The sequence below is a fragment of the Haematobia irritans genome, chromosome 4 (genome assembly GCF_050003625.1).
Source record: "Haematobia irritans isolate KBUSLIRL chromosome 4, ASM5000362v1, whole genome shotgun sequence".
Lineage (NCBI taxonomy): Eukaryota > Metazoa > Arthropoda > Insecta > Diptera > Muscidae > Haematobia > Haematobia irritans.
The window spans coordinates 129,560,027-129,577,061 of record NC_134400.1 but is presented as its reverse complement, the minus strand read 5'-3'; the positions used below and the strand labels follow the sequence as shown (position 1 = coordinate 129,577,061).

General features: G+C 35.2%; 1 protein-coding gene across 1 annotated transcript in view; it reads right to left on the bottom strand.

Annotated features, from left to right (window-relative positions):
- Positions 1–17,035, bottom strand: part of LOC142234922 (uncharacterized) — a 316,873-nt gene that overhangs the window by 252,320 nt on the left and 47,518 nt on the right. The window contains exon 2 of the mRNA XM_075306133.1: positions 6,399–6,464. The gene's annotated coding sequence lies outside the window, so the exon portion shown is untranslated. The remainder of the gene's footprint in view (positions 1–6,398; positions 6,465–17,035) is intronic.

Here is a 17,035-nt window from a genome sequence, read left to right as displayed (position 1 = left end):
ATGTGCTATTGTAATAGACATTAATGTAGGCTTAGCAAATTACTTAAATGATGTTACAAGGCAACCTATTTCCACTGTTATAGTATAAGCGGTGGAAATGTGTTGCAAATCAGGTTTACACACAATAATCTATCATCCTTCGTTTTGAAATACAAGTGCCAATGTAGACTTTTATCTGACAAGACTCTGCTAAGATAAATAAGAAAATCCCATACACAAAGGATGTTAAAGTAACCACAGCCACAGCCACAGCCACAACAGTCCTCAAAGTCTACGATGGCCCAAGCGAATTTAAACTAAGATGGTAGGGACCATAGCGTATTTTGATCGGGTGGGTATGAATTGGACCAAAAATAGACCAGCTTAGTACACGTAAAGAATTTTTCTTTGCTTTTGTTGTGAAAGAAATTTTTCTGCTGACAAAATGCTTATCAAATCCTTGAGGACATTTTTACCCTCAAAACAAAAAACAAAACCTTCAAAGACAAACTGGAACTTCGTTGGTCTTAGATTGTATGTCAAAGAAAATTCTTACCGTGTATACCCGACCATGTTGTGACTCGAATAATTCTGGTCGGTTGGTGGTTTGGATAACATAGTTTGTGAACAATTTAACTTGTAATGGACTTCCCTGGCAAGGACAAAACTTTGTTCGTTTGTTGGCTGGTTACTTTGATGGTTTCCGGTGGTTGTAATTCCCTTGCCACCGAAACATAGTAGGTCAAATGTGGCCGGAATTCAACATCATTTCATTCACCCAGATCTCAGTGAATGTGGATTAAAAATTTTAATTCAATTACCTAACTAATGGTCACCGTAAGTTTTTCGTTAACTCTGACATAGTGTCAATGTGCCTAAAGTCTGAATTAAATAAATCGACAACATTAAGGTTGTCATGAATTGTGTTGGTGGTAAACCAGAATTACATACCACTTGGTGTGAATGTTTCTTGTGGCTTAAAACCTCATAATAAATTTAAGAAAAAATTATATGACTAAGGTTGTGGCCACACTAGGCAACTATTTAACCAAATGAGTGTCAAACCTTTTTTCTAGGACTATTTACTACAAATCGGGTTACCGTTTTTGTAAAATACTTCTCTCGTGACGTCATATACCCAATATGAGCTAAAAATATTTAAGGGTTAGAATACGGCGAGGAATTCCTTTTGTTTTGATTTTTGTCAAATATTTGCCCAGTGTGACCGTATCGTAAAATATATGCACATGGAGTGGTAATGTTCACACTTGAGATATATTGTGAGGGATGGCAAAGGGGAAGAAACTCATTTTTGCTATTAATAGAAAAGAATAGAAAACATGTGTATATGACCTAACATAAATTCGGCCGGGCCGTATACTAACCTTGGGGAGTATACTAAATTTGGGGAGTATACATTAATAGAAAATACTACGTCCCAAAATCGTGAATGAAACTTTCACGAAAAAATCAAAACGAAATGTTCACGGTTTCGTCCACGGACGTTCACGATTTCATGAACGGCTTTAGTTTTGCTTTGGCCATGAAAAGTGTTGAAAAATTTATTAGACGTTCTTATGGCAACTACGGCGACTGTTAACGTGTTTGAAGCAGACAATCCAGGTTCGAGTCACGGCAGAGGATTTTTTTTTATACCCACCACCATAGAATGGTTACGGGGGTATAATAAGTTTCTCATTCCGTTTGTAACACAACGAAATATCGATTTCCGACTATATAAAGTATATATATTCTTGATCAGGAAGAAATTCTAAGACGATATAAGCATATCCGTCTGTCTGTCTGTTGTAATCACGCTAAAGCCTTCAATAATGGGGCTATCGTCCTGAAAGTTGGCACAGTTTGGTTTTTTTTTTGTTTTTGCAGGCAGGTCAAGTTCGAAGATGGTCTATATCGGTTCAAGTTTTCACATAAAGGGTGATACGGTCAAAATATAAACTTGACGTATTTCTTTCAATTTTGCATTTAAAAAACCTGAACATCCCTCATTTTGAAGGTGTGTGTGTGTAGAATGTTGCTCCTATTTTGATTTTGGAGTTGACTCTTCAGTTGTCAAAATGCTGTCCAAGCAAGAAGAGCAGCGTATCAAAATTTTGCTCGCGCATCGCGAAAATCCGAGCTACTCGCACGCAAAGCGGGCAAAATCGCTAAAAGTTGCCAAATCAACCGTTACAAATGTAATGTAAGTGTTTGGGGAACGTATGTCGACAGCCAGGAAGTCTGGATCGGGGGGAAATCGAAAACCGGAAGCTGCTGAGACGACAAAGAGAGTTGCCGGTAGTTTCAAGCGAAACCCTAACCTCTCTCTCCGAGATGCCGCACATAAGCTGGGTGTATCGTCTACAACCGTGCATCGAGCCAAAAAACGAGCCGGACTATCGACTTACAAGAAGGTAGTGACTCCAAATCGCGATGATAAACAAAATACGACGGCCAAAGCGCGATCCCGGAGGCTGTACACGACGATGCTGACGAAGTTTGACTGCGTGGTAATGGACGACGAAACCTACGTCAAAGCCGACTACAAGCAGCTTCCGGGACAGGAGTTTTATACGGCAAAAGGAAGTGGAAAGGTAGCAGATATTTTCAAGCACATAAAACTGTCAAAGTTCGCAAAGAAATATCTGGTTTGGCAAGCCATCTGTACCTGTGGCTTGAAAAGCAGCATTTTCATAGCTTCCGGGACTGTCAACCCAGAAATTTACGTGAAAGAGTGTTTGAATAAACGTCTGCTGCCTTTCCTGAAGAAACACGGTTGTTCCGTACTGTTTTGGCCGGATTTGGCATCTTGCCATTACGGTAAAAAGGCCATGGAGTGGTACGCCGCCAACAACGTGCAGGTGGTTCCCAAGGACAAGAACCCTCCCAACACGCCAGAGCTCCGACCAATTGAGAAATACTGGGCTATTGTCAAGCGGAACCTAACGAAGACCAAAAAAACTGCAAAGGACGAGCAGCAGTTCAAGGCAAACTGGCTTTCTGCGGCGAAGAAGGTGGACAAGGAGGCTGTACAAAATCTGATGGCAAGTGTCAAGCGTGAGGCCCGGCAATTCGGATTTGGAAAAGCGAAAGCCTAACTGAATATTTTTAATTTGATTTTTTAAATAAACGAGTTCACCGATTTACACGCGTTTTCCCTTGACCAAATTTTGACCCTTTATCGGGAATATATGGAAAGAAAAACAAACAAAAAAAAACTTTATGGTGTACGGTCGGAGCAGGGATCGAACCCACGACCCTTGGCATGCAAGGCAGACGTAGCAACCACTGCTCCACGGTGCCCAACTAAATGTATGTTTCTGATAAATAAAGTTTGTTTAATCGGTTTGTGGGCGCCGCAAGCTATGCTATATTAATATAACTTATATGGATAGTTAGCTATTAATGACAATAACAGCTACGTAGCTCGGTGGATAGTGTGTTGGCTTACAAATTGCATGGTCCACGGTTCGATTCTCCGTCCAGGCGAAAGGTAAAATTTAAAAAAATTTATAAAATCGAATAATTTCTTCTACATTGTTTGTATTAGAGAAAAAGGTGCTAAGAACTAAAAAACCTCGTGGAAGTGAGAAAGATGTGAGGGAAAATGCAATTAGCCAGAAAAGATTGTTTTTATACCCTCCATCATAGGATGGGGGTATATTAACTTTGTCATTCCGTTTGTAACACATCGAAATATTGCTCTAAGACCCCATAAAGTATATATATTCTAGGTCGTGGTGAAATTCTGAGTTGATCTAAGCATGTCCGTCCGTCCGTCCGTCCGTCCGTCCGTCTGTTGAAATCACGCTAACTTCCGAACGAAAGAAGCTATCGACTTGAAACTTGGCACAAGTAGTTGTTATCGATGTAGGTCGGATGGTATTGAAAATGGGCCATATCGGTCCACTTTTACGTATAGCCCCCATATAAAGGGACCCTCAGATTTGGCTTGTGGAGCCTTTAACAGAAGCATATTTCATCCGATCCGGCTGAAATTTGGTACATGGTGTTAGTATATGGTCTATAACAACCATGCAAAAATTGGTCCACATCGGTCCATAATTATATATAGCCCCCATATAAACCGATCCCCAGATTTGGCTTGCGGAGCCTAAACTAGAAGCAAATTTCATCCAATCCGGCTGAAATTTGGTACATGCTGTTGGTATATGGTCTCTAACAACCATGCAAAAATTGGTCCATATCGGTCCTTAATTATATATAGCCCCCATATAAACCGATCCCCAGATTTGGCTTGTGGAGCCTCTAAGAGAAGCATATTTCATCCGATCCGGCTGAAATTTGGTGCATGGTGTTGGTATATGGTCTCTAACAATCATGCAAAAATTGGTCCACATCGGTCCATAATTATATATAGCCCCCATATAAACCGATCCCCAGATTTGGCTTGCGGAGCCTCAAAGAGAAGCAAATTGCATCCGATCCGGCTGAAATTTGGTACATGATATTGGTATGTGGTCTCTAACAACCATGCAAAAATTGGTCCACATCGGTTCATAATTATATATAGCCCCCATATAAACCGATCCCCAGATTTGGCTTGCGAAGTCTCCAAGAGAAGCAAATTTCATCCAATCCGGTTGTAATTTGGAACATGGTGTTAGTATATGATCTTTAACAACCGTGCTAGAATTGGTCCATATCGGTCCATAATTATATATAGCCCCCATATAAAATATTCTCCAGATTTGACCTCCGGAGCCTCTTGGAGGAGCACAATTCATCCAATCCGGCACGTGGTGTTAGTATATGGTCGCTAATAACCATACCAAAATTGGTCCAATCACACAAAAATTGGTCCATATCGGTTCATTTCTATAGAAAATTTTGTTAAAATTTTATTTCTGTAGAAAATTTTGTCAAAATTTTATGTCTACTTTGTCAAACTGAATTATATACGTATTGGATCGATCTTTTTTGATTTAATATATACCACGTATGGACTTACTTACAATTTAGAAGATGGTGTTAGGAGGTTTTAAGATACCTTGCCATCGGCAAGCGTTACCGCAACTTAAGTAATTCGATTGTGAATGGCAGTGTTTAGATGAAGTTTCTACGCAATCCATGATGGAGGGTACATAAGCTTCGGCCTGGCCGAACTTACGGCCGTATATACTTGTTTTTTTTTTTTTTTTTGTTGAGTTAGTCTTTATGAAATTGTTTTTACATCCTGGAAAAGAATAAACGTTTATCACCAAAAGTATATACTTTTCTTCCAAATAAACTTCCTTACAGCAAAAAGCAGATCAGAAACGAACTTTGTTTGTCTAAAATTTCGTTTGGGAGAAAGAATTATTTTTTTCCGTGTATATTCTGTGCCCTGGAAATTTTGAAATTGTGATTCGATCCAGCGTTGTCCGTCTATTCGTCTTTTGAAACCACGCTAACTTTCGCACGAAACAGACTATGGACATGAAACGAAACATGGGCCGGTAAAGCCCGTCTTCGAAATTGATCTGCCTGCAGAAAAAAAAAACGATTTTGTGCAAAATTTCAACACCATAACTCATTATTGAAGGCTATAGTGTGCACTGAAACAAATATTTACGTGATATGGAATACTTCACAGCCTACATTGTAGGATGCGCAATTTACACAATATTGAGGACAAATTTCTTTAAAATAAAGACATTTTAATTAAAACAAAATTTAGAATCTTAGTTTCAAGAAATGTTCTTATTAAATTTAGGACACAAATTTAGGAAATTTGCGTCCTTCCATTAAAGTCGTTTGTCTTTGAACTAAGACAAACTAAATTTTAAAACACTTCTACGACTTAAATTCATATGAAGTCAGTTTATATTTGAAGCAGCCAAATAACACCAGAGAATATTTCTCATGATTTGAGCCATTTTTTGTTTTGGTTGTCTGGCCTCTCTGCTAAGCCAGTGATAACAATCTTATATTGCATAGAAAAAAAATATATATTAAAAATCTAATTAATTTTCCTTCAACATTGTCGTGCAGGTAAATCTGTCTATCAAAAGTAAGTATAGTTCTCAGATTAATCTGGATTATGACGTCAAGTGTAGAGCCATTTAAACTGACTGCTGTTGGTGTTGGGAACCATTTTAATAGTTGTACTCTTTACAAACCAGTTTGAAATTCACAAAGTAGCCTACATGGACTATTCCAATGGCGGGAGTACTTAAAATTTTGCCCCCAACAAAGACAGCACATATAATAGCAAGGTTTTTGCAAAACAATTTAATATTTCAACTTTTCAAAAGAGAAATACCAACTGGCCATATGAGAATCACCAAAGGGGAACCTACGAAAAATGTACTTAAAGTAAAATCGCATAAATGACCATTAGTTTGGTTAGGAGTTTGATTTAAAGATATTTTCAAAAGGTGTGTCCAAAGTTTTCTTTTCTTTTACAATATACTCACCATGAACATTTTAACACGAAGTAGTTTCCATTGGGCGTTGTAGTCTTGTCTTACATTTCATTTTCACTAAAATAAATAAAAAATAAAACAAATAATAAATATTTTAGTATATTTGTTTGGGGGAGTCAACACCATAATACCCCACTGAACTCTCAAACAAACACTTAAAAACAAATTTTACTTGGATCCAAAGATATTGACCTTCGCATAAAGATTTTGGTATTGATTCCGAGCCAAAGATGAGACCTCTCTAAAATGAGGACATCCAATTTACAAACTATTACGGACAAAATTCTTTCAAATAATGAAATTGTAATTAAAACAACGTGTAAGGAAAGTCTAAAGTCGGGCGGGGCCGACTATATTATACCCTGCACCACTTTGTAGATCTAAATTTTCGATACCATATCGCATCCGTCAAATGTGTTGGGGGCTATATATAAAGGTTTGTCCCAAATACATACATTTAAATATCACTCGATTTGGACACAATTTGACAGACTTTTACTAAATCTATAGACTCAAAATTTAAGTCGGCTAATGCACTAGGGTGGAACACAATGTTGGTAAAAAAAAATATGGGAAACATTTAAATCTGAAGCAATTTTAAAGAAACTTCGCAAAAGTTTATTTATGATTTATCGCTCGATATATATGTATTAGAAGTTTAGTAAAATTAGAGTCATTTTTACAACTTTTCGACTAAGCAGTGGCGATTTAACAAGGAAAATGTTGATATTTTTACCATTTTTGTCGAAATCAGAAAAACATATATATGGGAGCTATATCTAAATCTGAACCGATTTCAACCAAATTTGGCACGCATAGCTATAATGCTAATTCTACTCCCTGTGCAAAATTGTAACTAAATCGGAGCAAAAAATTGGCCTCTGTGGTCATATATGTGTAAATCGGCCGAAAGCTATATATGGGAGCTATATATAAATCTGAATCTGAAATTTGGCACACTTGACTATAGTACTAATTGTTCTTCTTGTGCAAAATTTTAAGCAAATTAGATTGGTCTAAATATATATATATACGGCCCCAAAATAATTCAACATTAAAAATTTCAGGCAAATTGTGTTACTCTGTGTTTCGAATTCAGTGTTTTGGGTGTGAATTAAAAAATGTTGTCATATTTTGCCAAATAAAAAATTTCTTTTAATTTGTTATGATTTGTAATGCAATCTAACGCTTGTCTGAAACGTTTGAACTAAAATATTTTGAAAAATTCGCAATATTTTTTGAATGGATTTAGAATTTTTTTCGACAAAATTTCCAAAAAAGGAAAGAAACACAGTTTTGATTTAAAGAAATCGTCCTAAAATAATTGAAATATTGAATCTTTAGATGTAAGATAAAACGCTTCAAATATAGACTAAGACTTATTTTGAGAATTTAGCATCTTTGGTTTAATGTTGTTTTTTTTTATACCCACCACCATAGAATGGTGACGGGGGTATAATAAGTTTGTCATTCCGTTTGTAACACATCGAAATATCGATTTCCGACTATATAAAGTATATATATTCTTGATCAGGGAGAAATTCTAAGACGATATAACGATGTCCGTCTGTCCGTCTGTCTGTCTGTCTGTCTGTCTGTCTGTTGTAATCACGCTACAGTCTTCAATAATGAAGCAATCGTGCTGAAATTTTGCACAAACTCGTCTTTTGTCTGCAGGCAGGTCAAGTTCGAAGATGGGCTATATCGGTCCTGGTTTTGATATAGTCCCCATATAAACCGACCCCCCGATTTGGGGTCTTGGGCTTATAGAAATCGTAGTTTTTATCCAATTTGCCTGAAATTTGAAATCTAGAGGTATTTGATGACCATAAAGAGGTGTGCCAAAAATGGTGAGTATCGGTCCATGTTTTGGTATAGACCCCATATAAACCGATCTCCCGATTTTATTTCTTGGTCTTATAGAAACCGCAGTTTTTATTCAATTTACCTGAAATTGGAAATCTAGAGGTATTGTAGGACCACAAATACGTGTGCCATAAATTGTGAGTATCGGTCCATATTTTGGTATAGCCCCCATATAGACCGATCTCCCGATTTTACTTCTTGGGCTTATAGAAACCGCAGTTTTTATTCAATTTACCTGAAATTGGAAATGTAGAGGTATTGTAGGACCACAAATACGTGTGAAATCTAGAGGTCCTAAAGACCATAAAGAGGTGTGCCGAAAATGGTGAGTATCGGTCCATATTTTGGTATAGCCCCCATATAGACCGATTTCTCGATTTTACCTTGGGCTTCTAGAATCTGAAGTTTTTATCCTATTTGCCTGAAATTGGAAATCTAGAGGTATTTTCGGGTCATAAAGAGGTGTGCCGAAAACGGTGAGTATCGGTCCATATTTTAGTATAGCCCCCATAAGAATGATCTCCCGATTTAACTCCTTGAGTTTCTAGAAACCGTAGTTTTTATCTGATTTGCCTGAAATTGTAAATATTCTGGTATTTTAGGCCCACAAAAACGTGTATCGGATTAAGTTTTTATCGGTCCATTTGGTAATGCCTCCATATAGACCTACTTCACTTCTTGAGGGTGTAGAAGGCGCACTGATCATGAAAATTGCTTGAAACTCAATGTAAAATTTCCAGATTTTACTTCTACAGATTTAAGATTTCAAATCAAGACGTTATTTTATAATTTTCTTGCACACTTACAAGAGATGTTAATGATTCCTCTAAAACTCAAACAAAAATGGTTCTTATAAATCCAGAACCTTATATAGTCCTCATAGGTTGAATCTTTAAATTTATCTTCGGGAAGTGTCCTCAAGTCCTCAAGCCCTCCTGAAATTTCAAAGGAAACCCTAATATTTGGTTCATGGTGGTGGGTATGGTATTTAAGATTCGGCCCGGCCGAACTTAGTGCTGTATATACTTGTTTTTTTTTTGTTTGTGGAATTAAGAAAATATCAAAATATTTTCTTACAAAAATCCTCCGTTTTTATACCCTGCACCACACTGTGGAACAGGATATTATAAGTTAGTGCATATGTTTGCAACACCTAGAAGGAGACGAGATAGATATATGGTGTCTTTGGCAATACTGCTCAGGGTCGACCCCTGAGCTGATATAGCCGTGTCCGTCCGTGTGTCTGTGAACACATTTTTGTTATAAAAGTCCAGGTCGCAGTTTTAGTCCAATCGACTTAACATGTGACACAAGTTTCTGTTTTGGGTCAGAATAGAACCCTATTAATTTTGGAAGAAATCGGCTTTGATTTATATATAGCTCCCATATATATCTTTCGCCCGATATGCAATTATATGACCCCAGAAGCCAGATTTTCCCCCGATTTATTTGAAATTTTGTACAAGGAGTACAATGAGTAGAATCAAGTCAAGTGTAATAATCTTAATTGGAATTGGTTCAGATTTAGATATAGCTCCCATATATATCTTTCGCCCGATTTACACTAATATAACCACAAATGCCAACGATGTACTCTGATTTACGTGAAATTTTACACAGGGAGTAGAATTAACATTCTAACTTTATTATGTCAATATTTAATTAGTGCATCAATTGTGTGACGTTATTTCCCTAATCAACTAAACGTCAAAACCTCAACGCGAAAGTGGATCATAATTTCGGCTGTCATTCTCGATCGTAGCTGTTTTCGGCTTTTATCAGAATTATATCACAACTATACCTAAAAGGCATCAAATTATTATTTATGCTACATATAAACTACGAAGTTCTTATACACTTAACCACAGTGTATGGGACTCGCCACATAATCCGCCAACATCAATTCTTTTGTTATTGTGCAGTTATGACTTTAAGGTCAAAAGCGCAAACAATGATCCCAGCTACTCAGTCAGCAGTAGCAGCAGCTAGCTAACCAATCCAACAATAATCCTATAGTGCAATGGTCTATACTCGTAAACCATTTATTTAATGTATATGTGGCCATAATGTGCGATATAAAAATGCCACATAATAACAACAACTGGCTCAGACCAAACAAAAAAAAAATTGAAAAAAAGTATACATGGCCAAAAGTTAGGTCGAACCGAAGCTTAAATACCCACCACGATGGATGAAATATAATAATTTTCGTTGAAAACGTCTTATCGTAGCGGGTCAAGTGGATTTAATGAGACCTACTACCTCAATAATATCGGCAAAAAATAACCCATGCCGAAGGTTAAGATAAAGTTGCTAGATTCTGGATGGAAGAACCATTTTTGTTTGAGCTTTAGAGGAATTTTTATCATACTTCTCGTCGAAGAGTGCAAGGAATCCCGATAAAATAACACATTTCATAAGATTTGAAATCTTAATTCGATTCAGAATTTCATCACGAAAAAAATGTACCCGTCAAACAAGAGCTTCCAAGGAAGTAGTTTGGATCCCCAATTTGTGATCCGGAAGTAGTGCAAAGTTGGATCATCTCCAATGAATTTTACATGGGCTTGTCATAGGACGGAAGTACTCCATTTTTGGATCCTTTGCATCGCTTTAGAAAATGTTTTTTAAAAAACTAAAAAACTTTTTTTTTAATTTCACTTTTTATACTCACCACCATAGAATAGTGACGGGGGTATAATAAGTTTGTCATTCCGTTTGCAACACATCGAAATATCGATTTCCGACTATTAAAGTTGCACCACGGTGGCCCCGTGGTGCAATGGTTAGCAGGCCCGCCTTGCATACACAAGGTCGTGGGTTCGATTCCTGCTATGGCCGAACACCAAAAAGTTTTTCAGCGGTGGATTATCCCACCTCAGTAATGCTGGTGACATTTCTGAGGGTTTCAAAGCTTCTCTAAGTGGTTTCACTGCAACGTCGAACGCCATTCGGACTTGGCTATAAAAAGGAGGTCTCCTGTCATTGAGCTTAACATGGAATCGGGCAGCACTCAGTGATAAGAGAGAAGTTCACCGCTGTGGTATCAGAATGGACTGAATAGTCTAAGTGAGCCTGCCACATAACCTAACCTAACCTATATATATTCTTGATCAGGGAGAAATTCTAAGACTATATAAGCATGTCCGTCTGTCTGTATGTTGTAATCACGCTACAGCCTTCAATAATGGCGCTATCATCCTCAAATTTGGCACAGATTCGTGTTTTGTTTGCAGGCAGGCCAAGTTTTGATATAGTCCCCATATAAACCGACCTCCCGATTTGGGGTCTTGGGCTTATAAAAACTGTAGTTTTTGTCCAATTTGCCTGAAATTGGTAATCTAAAGGTATTTTAGGACCATCACAAAGTATACCGAAAATGGTGCCTATCGGTCCATGTTTTGGTATAGCCCCCATTTGAACCGATTTTCCGATTTTGCTTCTTGGGCGTCTAGAAAGAGTATTTTCTATCCGATTTGCCTGAAATTAAAAATCTACAGGTATTCTAGGACCATAAAGAGATGTGCTGAAAATGGGGTGTATCGGTCCATGTTTTGATATAGCCCCCATATAGACCGATCTCCCGATTTTACTTATTGGTCTTCTAGAATCCGTAATTGTTACCCAATTTGCCTCAAATCGGAAATCTAGAGGTATTCTAGGACCCTTAAGACGTGTTCCGAAACTGGTGAGTACCGGTCCATGTTTTTATATAGCCACCATATAGACCGATCTCCCGATTTTACTTCTTAGGCTTCTAGAATCCATAGTTTTTACCTTATTTAACTGAAATTTGAAATCCAGAGGTACTCAAGGACCCTAAAAACGTGTGCCGAAAATGGTATCGGTCCATGTTTTTATATAGCCACCGATCTCCCGATTTTACTTCTTAGGCTTCTAGAATCCATAGTTTTTACCCTATTTAACTGAAATTTGAAATCCAGAGGTACTCAAGGACCCTTAAGACGTGTGCCGAAACTGGTGAGTACCGGTCCATGTTTTTATATAGCCACCATATAGACCGATCTCCCGATTTTATTCCTTGGGCTTCTATAATCCGCAGTTTTTATCCAATTTGTCTGAAATTGGAAATCTAGAGGTACTCTAGGACCCTAAAGACATGTGCCGAAAATAGTGAGTACCGGTCCATGTTTTTATATAGCCCCCATATAGATCGATCTCCCGATTTTATTCCTTGGCCTTCTAGAATCCGCAGGTTTTATCCAATTTGCCTGAAATTTGAAATCTAGAGGTATTCTAGGACCTTAAAGAGGTGTGCCGAAAATAGTGATTACCGGTCCATGTTTTTATATAGCCCCCATATAGATCGATCTCCCGATTTTATTCCTTGGGCTTCTAGAATCCGCAGTTTTTATCCAATTTGCCTGAAATTGGAAATCTATAGGTATTCTAGGACCTTAAAGAGGTGTGCCAAAACTGGTGATTATCGTCCAATGTTTTGGTATAGCCCCCGTATAGACCGATCTTCCGATATTACTTCTTGAGCTTCTAGAATTCGTACTTTTTATCCAATTTGCCTGAAATTGAAAATCTAGAGGTATTTTTGGACCATAAACAGGTGTACCGAAAATGATGTTTATTAGTCCATATTCTGGTATAGCCCCCATATAGACCGATCTCCCGATTTTACTTCTTGGGCTTCTAGAAACCATAGTTTATATCCAATTTGCCTGAAAATCGGGAGGTATTTTTAGGACTATAAATAGGTGTGCTGAGTATATTGTGTATCGGGACAGGTTTTGATATAGCCCCCTTAAAAACCGGCCCCGATTTGGGGTCTAGATTCTAGAACCGCCATATAGACCGATATAGAAGGCGCACTGATCATGAAAATTGCTTGAAACTGAATGTAAAATTTCAGGTAAATTTTTTAAATCTATCTTCGATAAGCGTACTGGCTGAACTGATGTGCTTGAGAAAATATTTGTCATAAAATCCCCTGAAATTCTATATATTATCAAGTAAGCCGCTACGACGAAGAATTTTCAAAGGGAACTATTATATTTGATTCATGGTGGTGGGTACTTAAGATTCGGTCCGGCCGAACTTACAGCTGTATATACTTGTTCAATATGAGTTGTATATGTTTTCGCAATGTGTTCAGCTCACGAACAAATTTTCTACAACTGTTCAATTCGTCCAATTTAGAGAATTATTACGATAACGAGCAATGGTACAAGAAAGAAAAGATTTATTCACCTTTAAATACTGGAAGGCTTTAATGATAGCCACTTGTAGTTTTTCAACCAACTACGAAGCAATCTCACTATCACGCTTGAATTCCATCACGAATAACTGAATGCAATATTGACGTATTGCATTCAGTGATTTTGTAAGCCTGTAAACAATAAAATGATCTGTCCCTGGAATAAATCTATCAGCTCTCAAACGAGCGGTTTGGAAATTATAGCAACATGAAAGTGGTTACAATATATATCAGCCACCCGCTCATGACTTTACCGATAGTCTATTCTAATTCAAAAGTTTCGAGGTAATAATTTCTCCCATGTTCTTGTCATCCTTCTTTTTAATTTTTATTTTACTTTATTTCTTTTGCATCCCTTTGGTATTCAAGGACAATAAAACTTGGACTTTATGAAAATATTTTTCTTCGTGTGTTACAATCACCTACCCTACACCAGAATATAATTAATATATAGCTTCCACAATATCTGAAATTACTCGACTGTTAAACCTCAAGCAAACATTAAAGTCATTAAAATGGAAATTTAATTTAAATATTCACTTGAAATTTATTTTGTCTTCCTCTCGTTTATTTTTTTGTTTGTTTGAGCTGTGAATTCCCATCATTATTTCCTATGAAAAACAAAGTGAGGGAGAATGTGGAAAAATAATGTGGAAATGTCAGTCTGTCCCTCAATTTGGCCATCCATTTATGCAAACTTCTCGAAAACAAGCGAAGATAGTCCAAATTAGGGTGAAGTTGACTCTATTTACCTTTATAGCAGTTGTAATGCTAACAAAAATTCATTTTTATACAGAAAACTTGTATTCGTTATATAAATATGTACATTTTCTTAAAATTTCATTTCTATAGGAAATTTTGTGAAATTTTAATTTTTGTAGGAAATATTGTGAAAATGTTGTTTCTCTAAAATATTATATTTAAATTTTTATTCTATAGCAAATTTCTTAAAAATTTTATTTTTATAGGAAATTGTGTCACAATTTCATTTCTATAGGGAATTATTTAAAAATTAAATTTTTGTAGGAAATTTTATGAAAATTTGATTTTCAAATAAATTTTGTCCAAATATAATTTCTATAGGAAATTTTATGCAAAGTTGATTTCTCTAAGAAATTTTATCAAACTTTTATTTTTTATAGGATATTTTCTAAAAATTATTCTATAAGAAAGTTAAAAATTATTCCATAAGAAATTTTGTAAAAACGTCATTTATATAGGAAATTTGGTCAAAATTTTATTTCTGTAGCAAATTTTATGAAAATGTCTCTAAGAAATTTTATCCATATTTTATGAAAATTTCATTTCTATATGAAATGTTGTGAACTTTTCATTCCTATAGGAAAATTTCTGAAAATTTGATTTCTAAAGGAAATTTTCCAGAGTTTTCATTTATATAGGAAATTTTCTGAAAAATTAATTTCTAAAAGAAATTTTTTCTATAGGAAATTTTGTCAAAATTTCATTTCTATAGGAAATTTTGTGAAAATTTAATTTTTTTAGGAAAATTTCTGCAAATTTGATTTCTTAAGAAAATTTTCCGAAATTTTCATTTATAAAGGAATTTTTCTGAAAATTTCATTTCTAAAGGAATTTTATCAAAGTTTTAATTATGTAGGAAATTTTCTGAAAATTGCATTTCCATAAGAAATTTTATGAAAATTTCATTAATGTACTATAGGAAATTTCATTACTGTAGGATTTTTTTTATTTAATTGTTATAGGAAAATTTTTTTTAAATTTAATTTCTATTTGTGAGAAATACATTTCTAAAGAAAATTTTCTGAAAATTTCTGTACTATAAGAAATATTGTCTAAATTTCATTTCTATAGGAAAATTTGTTAAATTTTTATTTCTATAGACAATTTTGTGAAAATTTCATTTCTATAGGAAATGTTTAGAAATTTTAATTTTAAAAAAATTTCATTTTTTAGGAAAATTTCTGAAAATTTGATTTCTTAAGAAAATTTTCCGAAATTTTCATTTATAAAGGAATTTTTCTGAAAATTTCATTTCTATAAGGAATATTATCAAAGCTTTAATTCTGTAGGAAAATTTCTAAAACTTTCATTTCCATAAGAAGAGTTATAGGAAATTTTCTGAAAATTTAATTTCTATTTGTGAAAATTTCATTTCTAAAGAAAATTTTCTGAAAATTTCTGTACTATAAGAAATATTGTCAAAATTTCATTTCTATTGGAAAATTTGTCAAAATTTCATTACTATAGGAAATTTTGTGAAAATTTCATTTCTCTAGGAAATTTCGTCATAATTTCTTTTCTATAGGAAATTTTGTGAAAATTTAATGTCTCTAGGAAATTTTGTCAAAATTTCATTTCCATAGGAAATGTTGAGAAATTTTAATTTCTATAGGAAATATTGTGAAAAATTCATTTCTAAAGGACAATTTCAGAAAATTTCAGTACTATAAGAGATTATGTAAAAATTCCATTTCTATAGGCATTTTTCAAAAAAAATTGTCCAAATTTTATTTCTGTAGGATTTTTGTGAACATTTCATTACTATGGGAATTTTGTGAAGGATTAGTTTTTAAGGAAAATTTGTGGAAATTCCATCTCTATTGAATATTTTCCGAAAATTGGTATATGAAAATTTCATCTCTAAATGAAATTTTCTGAATATTTTATTTTGAAAGGAGATTTTATGAAAATTCCATTTCTAAAAAAAAATCTGAAAAGTTCATTCCTATAGGATAATTTTTTGAAAATTTAATTTCTATAGGATTCTTATACCCAGCGCCACACTGTGGAACAGGGTATTGTAAGTTAGTGCATATGTTTGTAACACCCAGAAGGAGACGAGATAGACATATGGTGTCTTTGGCAATATTGCTTAGGATCGGTCCCTGAGTCGATATAGCGATGTCCGTCTGTCCGTGAACAAATTTTTGTAATCAAAGTCTAGGTCGCAATTTTAGTCCAATCGACTTAAAATTCAGCACAAGTATGTATTCTGGGTCAGAATAGAACCCTATTGATTTTGGAAAAAATCGGTTCAGTTTTAGATATAGCTCCCATATATATCTTTCGCCCGATATCTACTAATATGGCCCCAGAAGCCACAATTTCAGCCAGATTTACTTTAAATTTTTCACAAGGAGTACAATTGATTGTTTCGTAAAGTGTGCCTAATTTGGTTGAAATCGGTTCAGATGTAGATATAGCTCCCATATATATCTTTCACCCGATGTGCACTTATATGGCCCCAGAAGCCAGAGTTTTATCCTAATTTGCTTAAAATTTTGCACAAGAAGAACAATTAGTACTATAGTCAAGTAAACCAAATATTATTGAAATCGGCTCAGATTTAGATATAACTCCCATATATATCTTTCGCCCGATATGGACTAATACGGTCCCAGAAGTCAGAGTTTTACCCCAATTTGGTTGAAATTTTGCACTAGAAGTACAATTAGTAGTGTAGTCAAGTGTGCCAAATGTGGTTCAAATCGGTTCAGATTTAGATATAGCTCCCATATATAGCTTTCGCCCGATTTATACTCGTATGACCACA